Below are 24000 nucleotides of genomic sequence, written 5' to 3'. Positions count from 1 at the left end.
TGGAGGTTGTCATGGATGCTCCTGCCCGGCACCGCGCACGTTTGCGCCTTGCCGATCAGTTTCTCGATGACAAGCGCCAACCGCTTGGCTAACACCTTGGCCAAAATTTTCAAGTCTGCATTGAGCAGAGTGATGGGCCTAAAGTTATCTATGACGTCCCCCTTGTTTGGATCTTTCTTCAGCAGCGTTACGGCTCCTCGACTCACAAAAATAGATAGATACATAGATAGATAGATAGATAGACAGATAGATGGATAGAGAGTCAGACAGACAGAGAGATAGAACAATGCCGAGATCCATTAAAAAACGAAGAGCAAAAGTAACCGTCAACTTCCAAGTCTCTTGCCACTTGAATCTTGTAATCAGACGCTCTAATCCGAATTTATAACAAAGCTAAAGCTGACTTCTCACCGATTATCGTACTGACATACACTGTCTAGCAACAATTGAAGGTTGTAATCTTGCTGTCTTAATCCGGCGGATAACAGTTCGTTGTGTTCTACTGGGGAATTACACTCATCACAGAAGTTATTTTTAATTAGTTGTAATAGATAAATAAATAAAATTGACAGCTCCATAAGCAGAGAGAGAGAGGGGGAGAAAGAAAGAGAGAGAAGCACACACACATTAAATACACATCATGTTTTTTTTTTTATATTACGTCTGCCGTGCCGAGAATAACTGCAGCCGGAACAATGAGATCACTGCTTCAATCTTGCGTTATACATACACACACACACACACGCACGCACACACACACACACACACACACACACACACACACACACACACACACACACACACACACACACACACACACACACACATATGTATATTAAAAATAATAGGTAATTGCCTCTAAAGTGCTAATACATGTATTATTCCATTGCCATGATGAACGGTCAGAGCGACGAAACCGTTCTGCACGCACTCGTGCAGTGTCCAAAGATTTCCGACCTGTGGGCTTATGCCGAACGGCTGCTGTTACGTGTGGGACGAGTCCGCCTGTCAGCCGTAGGAGTGAAACAAAAATGCTACATAGATATTATCCTTTATGATATATATATATATATTGAAGAATTAGAGAAATGTTTTACCAGTGGCTAACATACATAAAATAATCAATAGACAACATATTTTTCATATAAAATTAGTGTACGTTTATACAATAATCAGGAGACCCTACATGATAAAGGACTAGTCAAAGTCCAAACCACGGTTAAGAGTAATTTCGAAGGGGATGAAAAGTAAGTACATTTTCAATAGTTACCACTTACACCTAGGTTTCGAACATTAATGAACAAATGAAATAATTTGTTATCCGTTATTTTGTTCATTAATGTTCGAAACCTAGGTAAAAGTAGTAACTATTGAAAATGTCTTTATTTTTCACCCTCTCCGAAATTACTCTAAACCGCGGTTTGGAATTTGACTGTTCCTTTTAGCATGCAAGGTGTCCTGTTTAGGGTCATCTCTTTTGTGTATAAATATGCACTAATTATATATATATATATATATATATATATATATATATATATATATATATATATATATATATATATATAGTTCAAACTTACAGAAAACAAAGGAAGAAGACAGGTGACGGAACAAGCAAGTATATTAATTTGACGTTCTGGGAAAATGGAAATGTTTTTGACGTTTCGAGCCTACGCTCTTCGACAGAAAGGGTTCAGAAGTAAAAAATGGACAGAGAACGACTGAAAAAAAAAAAAAACCAGGAAGAAAAATGTGTAGGGATTGATGGTTCAACATGATGAAATAACCGGAAGAAACATGCTTATTTACGATTCACTCATTTCTTGTGGTTTCTTTCTTATGTGTTTATTGCCCACAAGGGGCTAAACACAGAGGGGACAAACAAGGACAGACAAAGGGATTAAGTCGACTACATCGACCCCAGTGCGTAACTGCTACTTAATTTATCGACCCCGAAAGGATGAAAGGCAAAGTCGACCTCGGCGGAATTTGAACTCAGAACGTAACGGCAGACGAAATACCGCTAAGCATTTCGCCCGGCATGCTAACGCTTCTGCCAGCTCGCTGCCTTCCCTTTATTTCTTTTATGCAATTATAGGGACGTACACACATTCGTACACACATACACACATATATATGTATGCACACACACACACACACACATTGATAGACACCCACACGTACAAACACTATGTACATCCTCTCTATACTATGCATTCGCAGAGACTGACAATCATATATAGAATTATATGCACACATATACAGAGGGGTAGTTATATATATATATATATATATATATATATATATATATATATATATATATATATATATATATATATATATATATATATAAAGATAGATAGATAGATAGATAGATAGATAGATAGACAGATACATACATACATACATACATACAGACATACATACATACAGACAGACCAGCTTTGTCTCTTTGTTAGAAACTAGCTCGTTCTTTACAGGAAGACATCAAATAATTAAAACATATAACATTCTTTCATTTATTCATACACACATACATGCATATATACATATATACAAACATACATACACACATACATACATACATACATACATGCATACATACATACATACATACATATATACATACATGTAATGGCGATAAAATAGAAATTTCAAGTGTGGTTCGGGAAGCTACAAAGGCCACAACCTCCTATTTTCGACCTTTCAAACAGACCAGACTTCCTGTCTGTGTATTATGTTGAATATGTTTCTACGTATGAATGTGGCAATGTGTTTCTATGTATATGTGTATATGAAAGAGGAGAGAGAGACAGAGGAGGAAAAGAGACGCACACAGAGCAATATAGATATACAGATATATTTTTCTGTTTGGAATTTAATACGTGATGTCTTCATAGATTGTATCCTTTCTTGTAGACACGTTTGTTTTCGAAGGAAATTTGCAATTCAACGATGTATTTAGACTAAGTATGAAACATAGATGGCTATTTTAATTTAACACTGATTCTATTGGCTATAACTGCTTTTTTTTTCTTTAATGTAGCCGGGAGACTATTCGCAATACCATTGATATTTTTCAGTGTTTACCTCTTTTCTGGTGGCGAATAATTTCGTGTAGCTGAGTGGCTGGATGTGAGATCTAGCCACTGGCATGACCCACGACGCCGAAATGCGTCTGGCGTCCTCGCTAGGCGCTGCTTGGATGGTTGCAGGTGTTATCTCCGGACGAATACTACAGTAAATTTGCCTTTCAACGCTGTATTTACATCAAATGATACCTGGATGGCTATGTTAATTTAATACTCATTGTTAAGCATATAACATACATATACATACATATACATACATATACATACATACATACAATTTCGAAATTCCCTTCATCTCTAAAATACTAATCATTGAATACTTCAATGTTTTTTACAATACCTGTACGTGTATACAGGAGTGGCTGTGTGGTAAGTGGCTTGCTTACGAACCACATGGCTCCAGGTTCAGTCCCACTATATGACACCTTGGACACGTGTCTTCTACTATAGCCTCGGGCCGACCAAAGTCTTGCGAGTGGATTTGGTAGACGGAAACTGAAAGAAACCAGTCGTGCATATATGTATATCTGTGTTTGTCTCCCCACCATCTCTTGACAACCGGTGTTATGTTAGTGTGTTTACGTTCGGCAAAAGAAACCGATAGAATAAGTGCTAGGCTTACAAAGAATAAGTCCTGAGATCGATTTGTTCTACTAAAGGCGATTCTGCAGCATGACTGCAGTCAAATGGCTAAAACAAATAATAGAATAAAGTAATAAATGTATATATATATATATATATATATATATATATATATATATATATATATATATATATATATCAAAACAAACAGCAGGATATCAAGAAGTGATGCAGTACGACCGTTTCAAGCGGCTCCATTTATTGTACAACGTAATCATTACATCTATTTAAATGCAGGGCCATCATCAGCTGCACATATAAATAGAAATTTAATCAGTCGGATACATTAATATAATTTTACACAAATACTTTATCAGAGCAGGAAGATGGAAGAAATCCATGCTGTCGCTATTGCAGCCGAGAATGTACTACAGCTAAGAATATACTTTATGCCCAGTAAAATGTAGAAAAAACTAGCTTTCGTGTGACTAGTGTGGTCGTGTCGGCTTCTGCATGGCAGGTCTAATCATCCACCAGAGCAGTCATAGAAACACCCACGTCTACTGATTTGATCTCTCGAGCACCCTGTGCAACAAAGTGCGTAGGTCAGCCAGTGAACTCTTTCTGTATTATAATTCTCAACGTGTAGATAGGTAAAATGCTGCTGGAAAACCAACTTGTAATCAATGTGGAATGTGTTGAAAGTCCCTTGCAGGCCTTTGGAGCCATATGAGAACTTATCAGCGATAAGGAAAACAAGCTGAAAGTGTTTCTAAGAATGAATTGAGTTTAAGAACTGGTCTTACTTAGTCACGTGTCGACTTCCACCATGTCAGTATGTAAGTATGTATATATGTACTTTATGTTTGTGTGTGTGTGTGTGTGTGTGTGAATGTATGTAGCTATCTTTGTATGTATGCATGCATATATATATATATATATATATATATATATATATATATATATATATATATATATATATATATATATATATATGAGTGTGATGTCTGTCAGTGTATTTTGAAATTTTGAATGGCCATACATGCATACATTTTCAAAATTATTTAGACGGAGGAATCCGCCACGCAACAAAACTTTGAAAGAACATGTAATTATTTAATTCGGTGAAAAGAGATGTACAAAGCAGGAAGTTTGAAAGTTCGGAACTGAGGCGCTCTTCTTCAGAAAGTTAAATAAATAGAAGGCAAAAAATGCATACAAGCTATTTAGCAGATATATATATATATATATGTATATATATATATATATATATGTGTGTGTGTGTGTGAGTGTGTGTGTGTGTGTGTGTGTGTGTGTGTGTGTGTATACATATATATATATATATATATATATATATATATATATATATATGTATATATATATATATGGTCAGTAGCTAATAAATGATATATATATATATATATATGTATCTGTGTATGTGTATGTGCGCATGTTTGCGTGTGTGTGTATGTGTGTGTTTGTGTGTGTACCCAGACCTTTTTTTCAATGTATTAATTATCATTTAAGGTCACGTACTTTCATCATTAATACGACTCGCATGGTAGAGATATTTGAATATAGATAGGGAGAGAGAGAGACTGGGTTATCAGACAGACAAAAGTAAACTTGAATTCTCGTCTGATTGATACCTTTCACCCTCTCTCTTCTTCTTCTTCTTCTTCTTCTTTTCTGTTGTACTATTTATAACCAGAAAAATTTGCAATCACTTGATTATTTGGAAAATTTGGCAAACTGACATCAGTCACATGATCTTACTATTTCAACGTCTCCCCAACCTTTTCATTGGCTCCAACTCAAACCTAATGTTCAAGACAAACCATGTTTTATTTATATATGGAGCTGAAAAGCATATGCATTTCTTGATGGGAAAGTTTTATATGCAACAACAGCCTTGGTAATTTCGTATTGTCATGAAAATGTTATTCACTAGACAAACGTCTAAAATTAATGGTCATTTCTTACAACGCGAAGGCGCGTGGTTAAATGGTTGGGATATTCGGTTCCCGATCACCAGGACCTAAGTTCAATTCCTGGTGACACGTTGTGTCCTTGAGCAAGAGACTTTCTTTGACGTTGCTCCAGCCGACTAAGTTGCCAAAACTGAGTTTGTACCTCTAATTACAAAGGGGCCAGCCTTGTCACGTTGTGTATCACGTTGAATCTTCTGGAGAACTACGTTAAGGAAACGTGTGTCTTTGGGGGTAGCTCAGCTACGAACGCTAATTTCACAGCAGCCTTTTCGGCTGATCAGATTAGCTGGAGCACTCGTCGTCGTAACCGACAGATGCCAGTACGCAGTATACGTGGTCTGATCAATAAGTATCCGGCCTGTTGCCGTAGTAACGGAGCTAAAGCACGCAGAGTAAAGCAGCTTGATAAAGATTGACCTTGACCCCTGCTGTGCATGGAAGGAAGGCGTATAGAAAGTTGTCATGATGATACCTGTTTAGAGGTCGATGCAATGTTGCAGAAAGTGTATGGAGAGGAGTGTGTGAGCCGCATACAAATGTACGACTGTTTCAGACGTTTCCAAAATGGCAAAAAAATGTCGATATTGACGAACATTCTGGGAGACCCGCAACCAGAAGAACTGAGAAAAACATCGCAGATGTGCGCGCAGCGTATATATATATATGGAGGGCTTCTTTCAGTTTCCGTCTGCCAAATCCACTCCAAAGGCTTTGGTAGGCCCGAGGCTATAGTAGAAGGCACATCACCAAGGTTCCACGTAGTAGGAATGAACTCAGAACCCTATTGTTGGGGAGCCATCTAAACAAACTTCTTAGCACAAAGCCACGCCAGTGCCACCACACTGCCTGCGCCTAGTTATGGCGTGTATGAATATCAAAAGGATAGTTACACCTAGAACGCTTCTGACGTGCTGACTCAGGTCCGGTTGATGCGTGCTGACCTAGGGATAATAAAAAACACCACCATCAACAACAAAAACAACAACATTTGAATAATGAACCCAAGTTAAAGATTTAGATAACAACTTCTAATCTCGTGTCTTTATCCATTCATATTGGTTTTCAAAACGACAAGAATATTGCTCTCATAGATTCCAAACACCGTTTATACGGAATACATTCCTCCATACAATTACATCATAATGGTGAAAGCATGAGATTGTTTGGTATCGAGAAAGGAAAAATAAATAAATAAATAAAAACTCAGTGGATTATTTTTTTTTATTTTTTCAAGTTTAAAATTGCTTCAACATCTTTTGGCAAAATACGATGCAACAATACATTTTTACACAATAAAATGAACGAGAGTCACCTTTCCCTACAATAGAACAGAATACGCTACCTATTACAGATAAAATAAATTGCATTAATATGATGATGATGATAATGATAGTGATGGTGGTAATGATGATAATGATGATGATGATGATAATGATGATGATTATTATTGTTATTGCATTTCGTCTGCCTTTACATTCTGAGTTCAAATTCCGCAGGGGTCGGCTTTACCTTTCATTCTATCGAGGTCGATAAATTAACTACCAGCGAAACACTGGAATCTATTTGATAGACTAGACCCCTCCTGCAAAATTTCAGGCCTTGTACCTAGAGTAGAAATTATTATTATTATTATTATTATTATTATTATTATTATTCTTTTTTTTTTTTCTCATTATCACAGATTTTTGTTGGAGTTCCCTGAGTCTTGCATGTGTAGCAGGCTTTCTACTTGCAGCCTACGGTACCATGATATTCGCTCTTTACAGCTAATACTTTCCTAATTATTCTGGCCTTGCCAAGGAGGTAAACCTTTTTGTAACAGTTCTACTGGGTACACTATTCCAATTTCCTTTATATTCCTGATGATGCCTTTAGATACTGTTCCCAAGGACCCAACAATAATTGGCACTATCTTCACCTTCTTCATTTTTCATAGCCGGGCTATTTCGTTCTTAAGAGAGTTGTATTATCATTTTTAACTTTATTGTCTTTGCACAGCTTCTAAAGCTGGAGATCTATTACGGTGCCAGCTGTTCACTACCAGTGAACTAATGTAACACCCCTTATTTTCGACCTATAAAGCTCGACAAGGATATCCTGCAAACCCTGCTGGAATAAAATCCCATCGTAACCGTGGAGCAACTAGCAGAGAAGTTTGGACTTGGTCATTCAACCAGTCATTCAAGTTTGGACTTGGTCATTCAACCAGTCATTCAAGTTTGTTCTACAATAAAAACGACCATCTTTGGATTCAAAACGAAAGTGTTCTTCCATCAGAATAATGCTCGATTACCTACAGCGAGGATGATATTCCAAAGGCTGGAACAATTTGAATAGGAAATGATGACCCACCTACCATATTCGACCTACATTGCCCCATCAGACTATCGTTCATTCCGCAGTCTTCAAAATTATTTGGACGGGAAAATATGAATTCTGTAGACAAGGTCAGAGTAGTACCAGAGGAGGATTTTTCGTTACGGACAAGTGAATTTTGGAAGAGGGGCCTTGCAAGTCTATCAGAGAGATGGAAGAGAATTATAGAAAATGAAAGAGCGTATATTTTAGGTTAAAAAAGAACTTTGTATATCTTAATTTTGAAAAATAAAAGAAGTATGAATAGGGGCAGGAGTGACTGTGTGGCAAGTAGCTTGCTTACCAACCACATGGTTCTGGGTTCAGTCCCACTGTGTGGCACTTTGGGCAAGTGTCTTCTACTATAACTTCGAGCCAACCAAAGCCTTGTGAGTGGATTTGGTAGACGGAAACTGAAAGAAGCCCGTCGTATATATGTTTATATATATGTGTGTGTGTGTGTTTGTCCCCCCCCCCAACATCGCTTGACAACCGATGCTGGTGTGTTTACGTCCCCGTAACTTAGCGGTTGGGCCAAAGAAACCGATAGAATAAGTACTAGGCTTACAAAGAATAAGTCTTGGGGTCGATTTGCTCGACTAAAGGCGGTGCTCCAGCATGGCCGCAGTCAAATGACAAACAAGTGAAAGAGTAAAAGAGAGTAACCGCACTGTTTATAGGATGACCCAATAAAATGGAGAGACTTCAACAAAATCACAAACAATGGAAAATATGGTGGCCCTCGCCATAGAATACATTACACGCAATTGGATACGCGATGAACTCAACATAGATGTTGACTTCAACAGAACTAGATGATCAAACGTATTGTCGGAACATATACCCTCGCGTGAAATAGAAAATCTTCAGAAATCGAAAGTATTTTCATTAAATTTACTCTTTTACTCACTCAGACCAAATCCGGCAACAGGAATAGATTTGTAAGCCATTCCTTCTGCAGATTGTCCTCCAGTTATGTCTCTTATCGTCCATAGGCACCTCCTCACCTCACGCTCTCGTCTAACGCAAATGTCGTTTGGTATGAAGCCACTGATGATAATACATCTTAATAATCACATAAAAATTATTAGAAAACAGACAAGCGAACGACTGGGCATGTGTTTCTATCGATTGCTAGAAACACCAGTCAAATCTCCTCTGCTCGTATTATGCTCAGTTGCCTTGGCGAAGATAAATTCGATAATGTAGTCGTAAAGGTACTGATAAAAATAAAAAGGAAACAATACAGAGACATAAACAAACCAGCACCTGTTGGCAACCAAAGCTGTGGGACAAAGACACACACACACACACACACACACACACACACACACACACACACACACACACACACACACACACACATGCAACGGGCTTCTTTTAGTTTCTGTCTAGTAAATCCTTTCACAAAGCTTAGATCGGCGCGCGGCTATAGTGGGAGAGACTGATAAAAAGGAAGAACAATAATGTTCGCAGTTTCAAACCCTTTGATCATATATTTATTCTATTAGGCAGGGACATGGGGCTAACACCATTACAAATAACTTCAAATTTTGGCACAATGCCAGCAATTTCGAGGAAGGGGTCAAGTCGGTTACATCGACCCTAGTGCTCAACTGGTGCTTATTTTATCGACCCCCTAAAAAATGAAAGGCAAAGTCGATCTCGGCGTCAAGTCGGACGAAATTCCGCTAGGCATTTTGTCCGGCGTGCCAACGATTGTGCTAACTCGATGCCTTCAAATTGCTATACACACTATTTACTTAAAATAATCTAAGACATTCCAGTCGTGGCCATTACATACTTATGAGTGTTTGATACGACTTCATTCTTTATGCTTTTGTCGTACTCAAGATGGTAAGGTCCAGAATAGGAGAGATTTGATCTTAACCAATAGACTGACATATCTATCTATCTATCTATCTATCTATCTATCTATCTATCTATCTATCTATCTATCCACCCATCGATAGATAGATAGATAGATAACTTTCTGTATTAGCCACACAGGGCATTGTATTTGTCCCATCTGTGTTCAGCCCTGTGTGGCTAATAAAGAAAGGTATCTATCTATCTATCTATCTATCTATCTATCTATCTATCTATCTATCTATCTATCTATCTATGTGTGTGTGTGTGTATGTGTATGCGTGTGTGTGTGGGAAAGTGCAATATTCAGACGCGCTTGCATAGCATGCCACGGTGCACAACGAACCGGTAATTGGTAAGGTTCATATAATATGGTTGCTTGATGAGGATATGCGGTAAAAAAATGTAGGAAAAAAATCCGAGCAGAAAGAGAAAATGTTAAGAATACGTTATTGATTCTTAAACATCAAAGTAATGCATCTACGATAATTGAGAGATCATTTGATAGCATATCGACTAAATCGAATTCGATAAGACAATGCGATACATCTCGGTGGAACAAACTTGCATGCATATACAAAATAAGCTAAAACGATTGAAGTGAGAATATTTTTGAATAAAAAGCAGATAGACAGCAATTCACATTGAAACAGCTGTAGAAGACAATAATGAACCACATAGGCTACATGTATAATTTATACTATATACTTTATAATTTACACGCACACGCACACTCACTCATAGATGCATACACACACATATGCGTGTTTGTGTGTGACTATATAAATATATACACATTGCACATATACATATATGCATGCATGTATATTTATACATACTTAGATACCCCTATAATATTTATACATATACAATAAATATATGAATAAATACACATGTGCACTCACACACACACGCATACACGCATACACGCATACACGCATACACGCATACACGCATACACGCATACACGCATATTCCATTTACAATCTTACCAAATTGTCTTTTGTTTAATTCTTATTCCTATATTTCTATAAAATTCTTGGAAATTAAGAGATCGCGTGACTCTTACAATAATGACAATTAATTAGTTGTATAGTTTAATGTTTTGTTTTCGGGACATGTGTGTGGTCTCGTTTGTGTGTGTGTATGTGTGTGAGTGTGTGTGTGCGTGTGTGTGTGTGTATGTGTATGTGTGTGTGAGCGCGTGTGAGTGATCGACAAAGCATAAAAGCCATGATGAAATAAAAATATAGATATTGTATATGACTTCAAAACCACACCCGTATCCAATTCCCTCACCGAATTGAATTTATCCCTGCGGAACATAAATTACAATATTGGGTGCCAAATGTCTTTTGGCCAAGAAACAGCGCATTAAACAATAATGTCTTATATCTAAGAACATCGTGACGAAACCATGTTGCATTAACACTTTCCCTGGAGATATAAAAGTTCCACTAGGAATTGAAACTGATTTTAGATAGAAAACTTTGCAGTTTTTCTCCAATAACTATGTGTGTGTGCCTGTGTGCTTGCATGTGAGTGTAAGTATGTATGCATGTATGTATGAATGTGTGTATGTATGTTTGTATGAGTATATGTATGTGTGTGCGTGTCTGTATTCATATATATATATATATAGTATATATAGGGGAAGAATTCACAAAAAAAAAAACAAAAGACGAAGACAGGTGGTGTAGGGGTTTTATAAACTTTTATGCTTCTTTTTTCTTCTTTTTCTCCATGCCCTTAGTTTTTTACTCCTTTCCTCTATGTTGTCATCTTATTGATATACACCATTCTCATTCTCCATATTTTCCCTCCTATTTGTCTCTGATGACGTAATATCCAATCCTCGTGGATATCGCAGAAACAGCTGTAAGCCAGTTCTATATTTAAGAGATGAGAAATTATGTACATTATTTACATTATTTACATTTGGCAGATATTTGTCCTCATCTTTTTTCTTGTTAACGCAAAGTTTCGGCTGATAGATGACAAATATCCGTTAGATGTAAATAATGTAAATAATGTATATAATTCCTCATTTCTTAAATATAGAACTGGACTCATCTTGTCAGTCGATTAGATGGACCTCAGTACGCAACTGGTACTTAATTTATCGACCTCGGAAGGATGAAAGGCAAAGTCGACCTCGGCGGAATTTGAACTCAGAACGTAAAGACAGACTAACTACCACAAAACATTTCGCCCGGTGTGCTAACGGTTCTGCCAGGTCGCCGCCTTTGAATAATAAATATCTTTTTCTACTCTAGACACAAGCCCTGAAATTTTGGGGGATGGAGCCAGTCGATTAGATCGACCTCCGTAGGCAACTGGTACTTAATTCATCGATCCCGAAAGGATGAAAGTCAAACTCGACCCCGGTGGAATTTGAACTCAGAACGTAAGAACGTAGCGGCAGATAAAATACCGCTTAGCATTTCGCCTGACGTGCTAACAATTCTGCCAGCTCGCAGCCCTATGGCTCTTGTATATTGAGTGCTCACAATAGCTCAACATGTGGATAGGTGTCAGACTGTAAATACCTGCACCTGAGTCATGGAATGCAGTGACTATATTGTCTTATAAAAGCTTTGAAGATGCACGTGTATGTATACATCGCTATATATACGTTCATAACTAAGTACATATATGCGTGCATACCTAAGTACATATGCACGTACACACCGACATGTATATACACACATCCAAAGTCATGCAAGGGACAAATATATGCAAATGCATATTTGAAATACATATAAAAGAGCGTTAACAGGACTAGCTGTGTGGGTTTGTGAGAATGTGTAAAAATTTTAATATATGTAATAAACAAAACATTCTTGGAATACATTCTTTAATCACGTGTATGTATATATATATATATATATATATATATATATGAATATATGTATGTATATATATATATATATATATATATATATATATATATATATATATGTGAATATATGTATGTATATATATATATATATATATATATATATGTGTATATATATATGTGTATATATATATGTGTATATATATATATATATATATATATATATATATATATATATATATATATGTATATATATATATGTATACACACACACACACACACACACACACACACACACACATATATATATTAGAAGAAATAATAAAGTACTCAGATATCTGGATGGTTGTACCTTTACAGATTTTTATTAATATGTCACATGTTTTTATAATTTAGCGCTTGTTGGAGAATCTACAAGAATAGATGTACACACACACAAACACACACCATATATGAATGGCATAGCTACGGTAAACCGCGCCCTGAGCAAGCCGCAAAAATGCGCACCCGCCATTACAAAATCTATGGTATTATATAGTACTTATTTGTTACAAGTAATTAATGTTTTGGAGCAATATTTTAGCAATGAATACTTTACCAGCGTTCATTTATCTGCTGGTTCGTTACAGCCTGTAATTCAAAATATATTTTCTGAAGGTTTACTTTTACGAAACCTCCTTATTTTAACCGTTTAAAAAAAAATAATACAGTTGTTTAAAGATTTATCTTTCTTGCTTTTGATGAGGGCCCCCCCCCTACCGTCGATGCCTGGGGGCATGTGTCCTCCTTGCCCACCCCACCCCTGTTATGCCACTGATATATATATATATATATATATATATATATATATATACCTCTTTACTTGTTTCAGTCGTTTGACTGCGGCCATGCTGGAACACCGCTTTTAGTCGCGCAAATCGACCCCAGAAGTTATTCTTTGTTAGCTTAGTACTTATTCTATCGGTCGCTTTTGCGGAACCGCTAAGTTATGGGGACATAAACACACCAGCATCGGTTGTCAAGTGATGCTGGGGGGACAAGTACAGACACATGAACACACACACACACACACACACACACACAGACACATATATTGTATATATATATATATATATATATATATATACATATATAACACGGGCTTCTTTCAGTTTCCGTCTACCAAATCCACTCACAAGGCTTTGGTCGGCCCGAGGCTATAGTAGAAGACACTTGCCCAAGGTGCCACGCAGTAGGACTGAACCTGGAACCATGTGGTTGGTAAGAAGCTACTTTCCACACAGCCACTCCATATATGTATATATATATATATATATATATATATATATATATATATAGAGAGAGAGAGAGAGAGAGAGAGAGAGAGAGAGGGGGCTACATGTGTATGCATGTCTATGTAAGTGCGGTGTGCGCGCGTTTTCCTTTATCTACGTCTGTAGTATATATACAATCAAAATTCCTTCTCAAGCTATCTCAAATACAATAAATTAATAATTATTTCTCGCTTCCATCCTCGCATTTAGTTTATTCTACACCCATATTCTGTTCGGAATAAATATTGGAAATATTTCTTCAGAATAATATGATCCCTGCTGTTATATCAATGTTATTTTAAGAATTTTCAGTTGATTTTATCCGACGTATGTAAATTATGTAAAATATGCTTTAGGAAATGGCCCAGTTGGGACATCACTACGTTGAAGAACTCTTCGAAGAATTCATGTTACCATTCCCAGCAGAATTTTTCTAATATTTATTTCTCTTGTTTTCATTTATCTTATTCGAATTTTCTTTATATTGTTTACGAATATCCTGATCAACAGATTTTTTGCTCCAAATATGTTATTTATGGACACGTATGCGCGCGCATATACACAATATTTATGTATATATATTTATGTGTGTGTCTGTGTGTATCCGATATCTCTCTCTAATACATACATATATACATACATACATACATACAGATATATGTGTGTATACACACATATATATATGAGACTGTGTGTGAATGTGTTAAAGTGCGTGTGTTTTGCGTGTATATGTATGCGTACGTGTGTGTTTGTTGGTGCCTGCGTAATCATGCAGACACGCGTGCACACCCCCACATATACATGCATATAATGACACACGTATATATTCTTTTCTACTCTAGGCACAAGGCCCGAAATTTTGGTGGAAGTGGGGCGGTCGATTAGTTCGACACCAGTACACAGCTGGTACTTAATGTACAGAAAAAAACGGCAAATCAAATTATAATATTCTGCGATGCGGAGTTCCACTGAGACTTACGTTATATATATATATATATATATATATATATATATATATATATATATATATACATACACACACGCACACACACAAGCTTGCTTTGAAACTGCATGGTTTCGGGTTCAGCCCCAAACCGTGGCACCGTAGGCAAATGTTTTCCACTATAGCCTTGGGCCGACAAATGCCTTGTGAGTGGATTTGGTAGACGGAAACTGAAAGAAGCCGGTCGTGTATACACGTATATATCTATGTGTGCGTGTGTGTCTTTGTGCCTGTGTTTGTACTCCATCACCACTTGTAAACCGGTGTTGGGATGTTTACGTCCCCATAACATAATAGTTCGCCAAAAGTCACCTGCAGGATAAGTTCTAGGCTTATATATATATATATATATATATATATATATATATATATATATATATATGTATGTATATATGTATGTATGTATGTATGAGAAAGAGGAGTAAATATTCAATAAGTGTGTAAACTTCATACGAGTGTGCGAGTGTTAACATTTCTGTCAAGCCATTTTGTTTCACAAATGCTTTCTCTCTCTGGTTGATATTGCTGTTGGGAAAAAACAAACTCTTACAATACATGATGGCGACGGAACGGAACTTCACATTTTGATTGGTTAACACTGACCACGTGACTCCTTTGCCGTCCATTATGACTTACAGATGAATAAAACCGATTTCAAGTCAGTAATGATAATTACTCAGAGTTTATCATCGCGTACAAACTGAACGCACACACACCACCACCCCGCACACACACGCGCGTGCCCGAACAGACACACATGTATGTACGTACGTATGTGTGTGTATATATATGTATATGTGGATTTTTGTGTGTGTGTATCTATGTGTGTGTTGAGTATATGTATTGTTTATGCTTATATCAGTTTTAAAGGAATGAATACCGTCCAGAAATGGTGTCTTCTTTTTTATGGTCGTATAATACATAAAGTTCTTATCAAATTATGCGAATATAAAGCGCATATAAAACGTATTATGAATGTTTATAAATGCAATTCACAAAATATTTTCCATTATGTGCAACAAATGTAACTACACTTTCATACTTGTGTGTTTCTCTGTCTGTGTGGGTGTATATGTGTGTGTGTGTGTGTGTGTTATATTTCTGTGGCAATAAACAATAAGAAATAAAGCCGTATAAACGAAAAAAAACCTATAGTTAAACGAAACACAAGCGCAGACGGGAGTACATGTCTGTGTGTGTTTATTTTTCCTCATATATATATATATATATATATAGAGAGAGAGAGAGAGAGAGAGATAGACATATATATATATATATGTACATATATATATATATATATATATATATATATATATATATATATATATATATATATATATATATATATAGTTATCGCCAAGCCAACATGGCAGTCCCAAAATTAGGACGAAAGCTGCCGTGAATTAGCTCCAAGAAGCCATCGCCTCTAGCTAGCTATGTGACACACGAAACCTGTGTCCTTTATAACCTTCGAACAGGGGAGGTCAGCAGTGTCCCCCTGCTGGTTTGGCATCTGCAGACTAGACTAGTTTCAGGGTGTTGCCCCTTGTCAATGCAGAGTAGCCAAGCCTTAGCCAGGCGGCGCTGCTGACTATCTGCTCGAAGGTTATTTATCTAATTTCAGTGGAATCTATCCACTGGTTTTCAGAAATAGAGTTATTAATATTTCTAAGTCTCTCTAAAGGAGACTACGGCAGCGGTACTGGAAATTAATAGTTATCGCCAAGCCAACATGGCAGTCCCAAAATTAGGACGAAAGCTGCCGTGAATTAGCTCCAAGAAGCCATCGCCTCTAGCTAGCTATGTGACACACGAAACCTGTGTCCTTTATAACCTTCGAACAGGGGAGGTCAGCAGTGTCCCCCTGCTGGTTTGGCATCTGCAGACTAGACTAGTTTCAGGGTGTTGCCCCTTGTCAATGCAGAGTAGCCAAGCCTTAGCCAGGCGGCGCTGCTGACTATCTGCTCGAAGGTTATTTATCTAATTTCAGTGGAATCTATCCACTGGTTTTCAGAAATAGAGTTATTAATATTTCTAAGTCTCTCTAAAGGAGACTACGGCAGCGGTACTGGAAATTAATAGTTATCGCCAAGCCAACATGGCAGTCCCAAAATTAGGACGAAAGCTGCCGTGAATTAGCTCCAAGAAGCCATCGCCTCTAGCTAGCTATGTGACACACGAAACCTGTGTCCTGTTCGAAGGTTATAAAGGACACAGGTTTCGTGTGTCACATAGCTAGCTAGAGGCGATGGCTTCTTGGAGCTAATTCACGGCAGCTTTCGTCCTAATTTTGGGACTGCCATGTTGGCTTGGCGATAACTATTAATTTCCAGTACCGCTGCCGTAGTCTCCTTTAGAGAGACTTAGAAATATTAATAACTCTATTTATATATATATACATATATATATATATACATACATATATACATATGTACTTACACGTATACATACCTACATACATACGTGTGAATATATAATATATACATACATGAATATATTATATATTTTTTCATATATATTCATATATTTGATAACTAAATTATGTACTATGATACGATTCTATAAGCAAGAGACAAAGTCCTGTAATTGGTATTATTTGTCACTAATTCATACAAAATAATAAAATATAATTACATATGAAAAGAGGTCCTCTGGGCTCACGTCAGACGGTGTTATTGTTACAGGGTGTATAGGCGACATATATATCGATCCAACAAAGGAGCGTTTAGTTAGCCGCTTGATATTGTAGAAATCGTAACTAAAATCTCTATGGGAATATGCAACTACTGTTTTCGAAAGGAAGGACATATTGGTTTATTTAGTACTTGGTAGTACTTCTAGGAAGAAAAGCTCAAACGTTCGCTGGTCACGCTTGGAGATTCTTTGGTCATATTTTGCTCTGCCGGATGCAACCTGGGCGGAAGTGATAACAAATGCGACAGATTCATTTGTCGTACCTTGTTTGTATCATTGAATGTTCAGTAAATGGATTATAGTAGTCTGTTATATTCGCATATTGCATATACTGGTTCTCCGTCGTTGACGACGGTGAGTGATCCAGCTGATCCAAGGAACAGAACTACCTGCTCGTAAAATTAACGTACAAGTGGCTGAGCACTCCACAGATACGCTTACCCTTCGAATGTGATAGAATGACAATGCTGACCCTTTCAGTTACAGGTACAACAAAGTTTTCGCAATCTGAGACGACTGGAGCAACGCGAAATAAAGTGTCTTGCTCAAGGACACTACGCATCACCGGGCATCCAACTCACGGCCTTATGCTCGTGAGCTGAAACACCTAACGTTTAGGACCTAGCCACATTTTGCGTGTACATTTACAAGGTCCTACAAAAGTGTCTCCCATTCACCCCACTTGATAAAAAATTCAACATCCATGTCACGCTGGGCACCAATGGCTATTTAGGATACAGGAGCCTTTTTTTTTCTGTCGCAGCCTATGTTAAGTTATTGCTGTAGGTATATTTTTTGCACTCACCCCACATATATAAAATAATCAGAAGGGAAAACATAGCACATGAAATATATATATATATATATATATATATATATATATATATATATATATATATATATATATATATATATATATATATATATATACATACATATGTATATATATATATATATATATATATATATATATATATATATATATATATATATATATATATATACATGCATGTGTGTATGTGTGCAGGCGCGTATGTTTGTGTGTCTGTGTTTGTTCCCCACACCATCGCTTGACAACTGATGCTCCAGCATAGCCGCAGTCAAATGACTGAAAGAAATAAAAGAATATGATCCGATGCGGTAATATTTAGTTGCTTCGTTATCCATCAGGCTCCTGGGTTCGATATAACATCGAAAATCAAATTCCACGAAGCTTTAATTTTAGAGGAAGCGAAGACAAAACTGCTTTTTTCTCATTTTCAATTGGGAATATTATTGTTATAAGCTCAATTCTTAGTAGTTACTCTCCCCTGGTGCTTGTGTAGTTATATCATATTTTAGTTTTGTAATATTCAGTTTAGTTCCAGTTACTTTTAATGTCTACTTTCAATGTCTTCATATTTGTAGACAGACTGTTTTGAAATTACGTTTGACATCAGTGCATTATAATCACATTACTTTAAGTATATTTCTGAAGAACTGAGACAACATAGAACAAATTCAAAGCTAACAGTATTCGAACTGGAAACGTAAAGGGATGAAAATATATCCACTTTATATTTGAGCCGAATGTTATTACTACGAGAGCACCATATATAGTAAACAAACAACAAATTAAAGACTTGATCGATTTTTATTGAAACTGTTTATTTACAAACGTCAAATAAGGAAGTTTAATTTAAAATTGATTGAAACCAAAGTAAATATATTTGATTTTACAGTAAATTTGAGAGTGCATAATCGATCTCTTTGTAACTGAGATAAGTGAAGTTTTACTAACTTTGGCGTAAAAATGGTGGGTCTGGGATTGAAGGTTCTTTCACATTATCAAACGAAGGTAGGAGATAAAAATATATAAAATGTTTCTAAAAGTAATTTTCTCTGATTCGGTAGACAGGTCAGTATTTCAATTTCTTCAAGGTTGAAGCAAATTTAGCAACTCCACGTTCATTCTCGTTTTGGTAATCGGTCGCATTGCGGCGAAAGAAGCGCCATGTTTTAGTGTAACTCTCTATATGTTTACAATGTACACACACACACACACACACACACACACACACACACACACACACACACACACACACACACACACACTCACACACACACACAAACACACACACAGACACACACACAGACACACACACACAAACAAATATTCTATCGACAACCCAGACGGTGGTGTCCTCGCATGGCCGCAGCTCTCGCGCTGGAAGTATAAAGAAAAAAATGTCTACACAGACGCGCGCGCGCAAATAATACATATATATATATATATATATATATATATATAGAATATTTATATTCTATGAGCAACACAGACAACAGCGTCCCGGCATGGCTGCGGCTCTCGAGCTAGAACTATAAAGAAAAATAAATCTGTACACACACACACACACACACACACACTCAGAGTCACCACACACCCTCATATAAACACACACACGCAAACGTGCATTCATGCTAATGAGAGTAAGGACGTTAGCATGCAAAACATACAACGAAATAATCTCTATTTTTCCCTTGTTTTGTCCATTTCTGTACTCTTTATACGCACACATTCATATGTGTTAGCCGATGTGTCCCACAACACACGTGTGTCTGTGTGTATTACTTCATATTTCTGTGCTTTGCGCAGTTTTTAATTTTTTATTCGCATGTATACACGCGTACGTTAGTAGGCGTTTTCTTGTATGCGTTCAGAGCAAGGAAAAAAAAACAAGATGGTGTAAGAAGAAGACAGAGAAAAAGATTTGGCGACAGACAGATATGAATATATATATATATATATATATATATATATATATATATATATAGCAAGGAATGAGCATGAACAGAAGTGTGAAAGAGAGAGAGAAAGAAGCAAAGTCCATAACGGAACAAACAAAAGAAAGAATAAAAGCAGAGATGTGTGTGATTTATGTCATTGTTCTTCACAATCCAATTGGTTTTTTTGGTCATCTCTATGACCAGCCGTTCAACAGTCAGTGTATTTTGTTCTGGACAAATATTATAAAACAGAATGGGCTAATGTAATAGACCATCTTGTGCAAACAGTCTGTATAGGGCCAGTTGTTTAATATCTTCTTAGACATATTAGCGGAAGTTTGTTTCCAGTTAGTTGTATAGAAGGTCGTAAGGCGGTAGGTGTTATTATGTACTTAGCTGCAATTCCAGGAATATTTTTGTTGCTGGTCAGAATTGATAGAAAAGAAGGAGAGCAATAAAATGTGTAAGAATATACATGTGGGTGCGTGTGTGTGCGTGTGTGTGTCTGGGGGTTCGAGAATATAAAAAAAGATGAAGACGTGGAAAAAGAAACAGAAACAAACACGGTGTATTAATTTGACACTCAGGAAAATTCGAAGAACACTTTAACGTTTCGAGCCTACGCTCTTTTACAGGAAGGTTAGATGAGGAAACACAGAAACGAGAGAAATACATCATACCTACAAACATACATACACGCATGCACGTGCACACACACACACACACATACACATGTACGCACACCCACATATACATAGATACATAGATACATACACATCCTATGTATATATGCATGGATATATGTACATACATACATATATATATATATATATATATATATATATATATATATATATATATATATATATATATATATATATATATATAGATATATATGTGTGTGTATGTGTGTGTATATATATATATATATATATATATATATATGTTAATTCTCTAAATGAAGTATTAACAGTAACTGCACGATAAAGTGTAGTATGTTGCCACTTAAGTGTGGTGTGTGTGTGTGTATATATAGTATGTGTGTATACATGATATATATATATATATATATATATATATATATATATATATATATATATATGTATGTACACACACACACGCACACCATGTGACATTTTGTTCGACCCTCGGCCAAACCACCGTCCTCTGTAATCCTAACGTATACCATAAACAATATCGACATCTAACATAGGGACACAGCCACCCACTTAATTAGTTGTATAGAATCTAAAATCGTTGGCACTAAACTGGTGTTTTCTTTTCCGATGTACATGGGATTTGAACGCAGATCTTTTATGTTGCTAAATAATGCAAATCAACTCTCTTCGTCCCTGTATCGATCTAAAAAAGATTCGTTAGTCGATGAAATCGATCCCAAGTATATTGCAAAAAAGAAAAGCATAGTTGACGTCGGCTGAATTAGAACGTAGAATCTCAAAGTTCGTAACTAAATACAGCAAGGCATTTAATTCGTTGCTCCACCGATTTTGTCTACAATTATAATATAAATGTTTCAAACGCGGTTGTTATTTCTGCATTTCATTTACTAAACTTTTAAATAATGTTTTGTCAATGTCATCCATGAATCGTCCGCACAAATAAAATATAAATAACATGTTTATGTATATATGTGTGTAGTCGTTTACTCGGTTCAGTCATTTGACTGCAGCCATGCTGGGGCACCACCTTGATACCTACACGTACATACACGCACACACGCACACGCACACACACATACATTTATATGTGTGTATATATATGTGTATATATGTGTATATGTATGTATATATATATATATATATATATATATATATATATATATATGTGTGTGTGTGTGTGTATGTGTGTGCATACATAGATAGGTAGATATGTACGTAAAACAGACACACACACACACACACACACACACACACACACACACACACACACACACATATATATATATATATATATATATATATATAATAAGTATATATGTACATGTATATGTGTCTGCATACATACATACATACATACATATATGTATGTACATATATATGCAGATGCCCACACCCACCCGCACACACACATAGATTTCTATGTGTGTATATGTGTGTACATGTACCAGGAACTTTATAAGAACATCTTATCATAACACTAACTATGTTTATGTTATACAAACAATGAAGACGACTGTAAAAGATGAAATATTATTTAAGGAAAAATGCTCACCGAATCACAAGAACGTACACAACTGTAATGATATATACTCCAGACTCTGAGTATTTCCGGGCTATTATATCATCCAATACGACAGCGTATGTGTAGGCCAGGTGTATTATAGCTGTTGCACAATGATTCACCTTATGCTGTAGCAGTTACCACAATAGTTCAATCGATATGATATCACACTGCCACCAGCTGAAGGATATAACGTCATCGGCGTTGCCTTGTATCCTTGTGTCAGAGATCTCACTTTCAAACGGGTAAGTCTACTGTAATTTCAGGTAACACCTACTCTTTGAGAAGACATCTGCTCTTTGTTAGCTAGCAAGGAGACAGCTACAGTCATGTTTCACTTTTATTAAACGTCATCAGGGAAACATATTCGTTTCAATCCTTCTTTGATAAGAAGACAGAGGTTTTACAAGTAAAAAAGTATTACAAATTTTCTCTCTTTAAATTATCTCCCCTTTTCTCTGCGAATGGCTACTAATCGCTACAATTTAGTGGCTATGTTTCTCTAACACTCAAGTTTCTATATATCGGACATTCTTTGTCCTGCGTCGTTACCAGTCACCTGAATTATTTAAGTTCCTGGCATTGTTCTACTTGAGTTATTTCCCTTAGCTCTTACGTGTTTAACTTATTCGTATTTGCTGTCTGTTATATTTCCAACACCAACGCTACATGTACTACACAGGCTTCTGAATCTTCTCTATATCCCTCCACTTTCACTGCCATACATATAGTCACGAGGTGCAAAACGTTTTCGTATTTAGAGAGAGAGAGAAGGGGAGTCGGGAGGAAGAGGGATAATAAAAAAACTCTTATAATGAGGTTTCTTTTATTAGCTTTAAACTGTGCGCCCCACCGTTAGCTCCGTCGTTACAAAAAAAAAACATTCAGTCTCCTGTTTCTATAGAATATATCCCAGTATTAAAAAGATTTTTTACGTCGTATGACCTTCCTCAAAAGAACAACCTTTGTCACAAACGCACACTCACAAATAATCTCCGCAGCTTCCAGCATTTCAAACTTGATGGAAGCATTAAACATCATCTCCTACATCAGGGGATGATGTTTAAGTAGGAGTTTGTTTCACAGCCAGTCTTACACATCAGTATAACTCAGCGATCCGCTACGTCTTCTAACCTGTCCCTCCTGCATATAAACGATTTATGTTTTGTTATCAGTTACGAAACGGCACATCTTGTTATATAGATGTCATTCATGTGCTATTTGAATATCTCGCTTTCGATTTGCACTGCTTTTATAT

General features: G+C 36.4%; 1 protein-coding gene across 3 annotated transcripts in view; it reads right to left on the bottom strand.

The window, feature by feature from the left end:
• Positions 1-24000, bottom strand: part of LOC106867152 (uncharacterized) — a 244931-nt gene that overhangs the window by 186491 nt on the left and 34440 nt on the right. The window contains exon 1 of one of the 3 annotated variants that reach the window (XM_089350217.1): positions 22734-22754. The exons of the other annotated variants lie outside the window; for them this stretch is intronic. The gene's annotated coding sequence lies outside the window, so the exon portion shown is untranslated. Of the gene's footprint in view, positions 1-22733; positions 22755-24000 lie in introns of those variants that run through there. 3 annotated transcript variants of the gene reach the window in all.

The sequence above is a fragment of the Octopus bimaculoides genome, chromosome 4 (genome assembly GCF_046866305.1).
Source record: "Octopus bimaculoides isolate indiv1 chromosome 4, ASM4686630v1, whole genome shotgun sequence".
Lineage (NCBI taxonomy): Eukaryota > Metazoa > Mollusca > Cephalopoda > Octopoda > Octopodidae > Octopus > Octopus bimaculoides.
The sequence above is the reverse complement of the archived record's forward strand: the minus strand, read 5'-3'. Positions and strand labels throughout refer to the sequence as shown.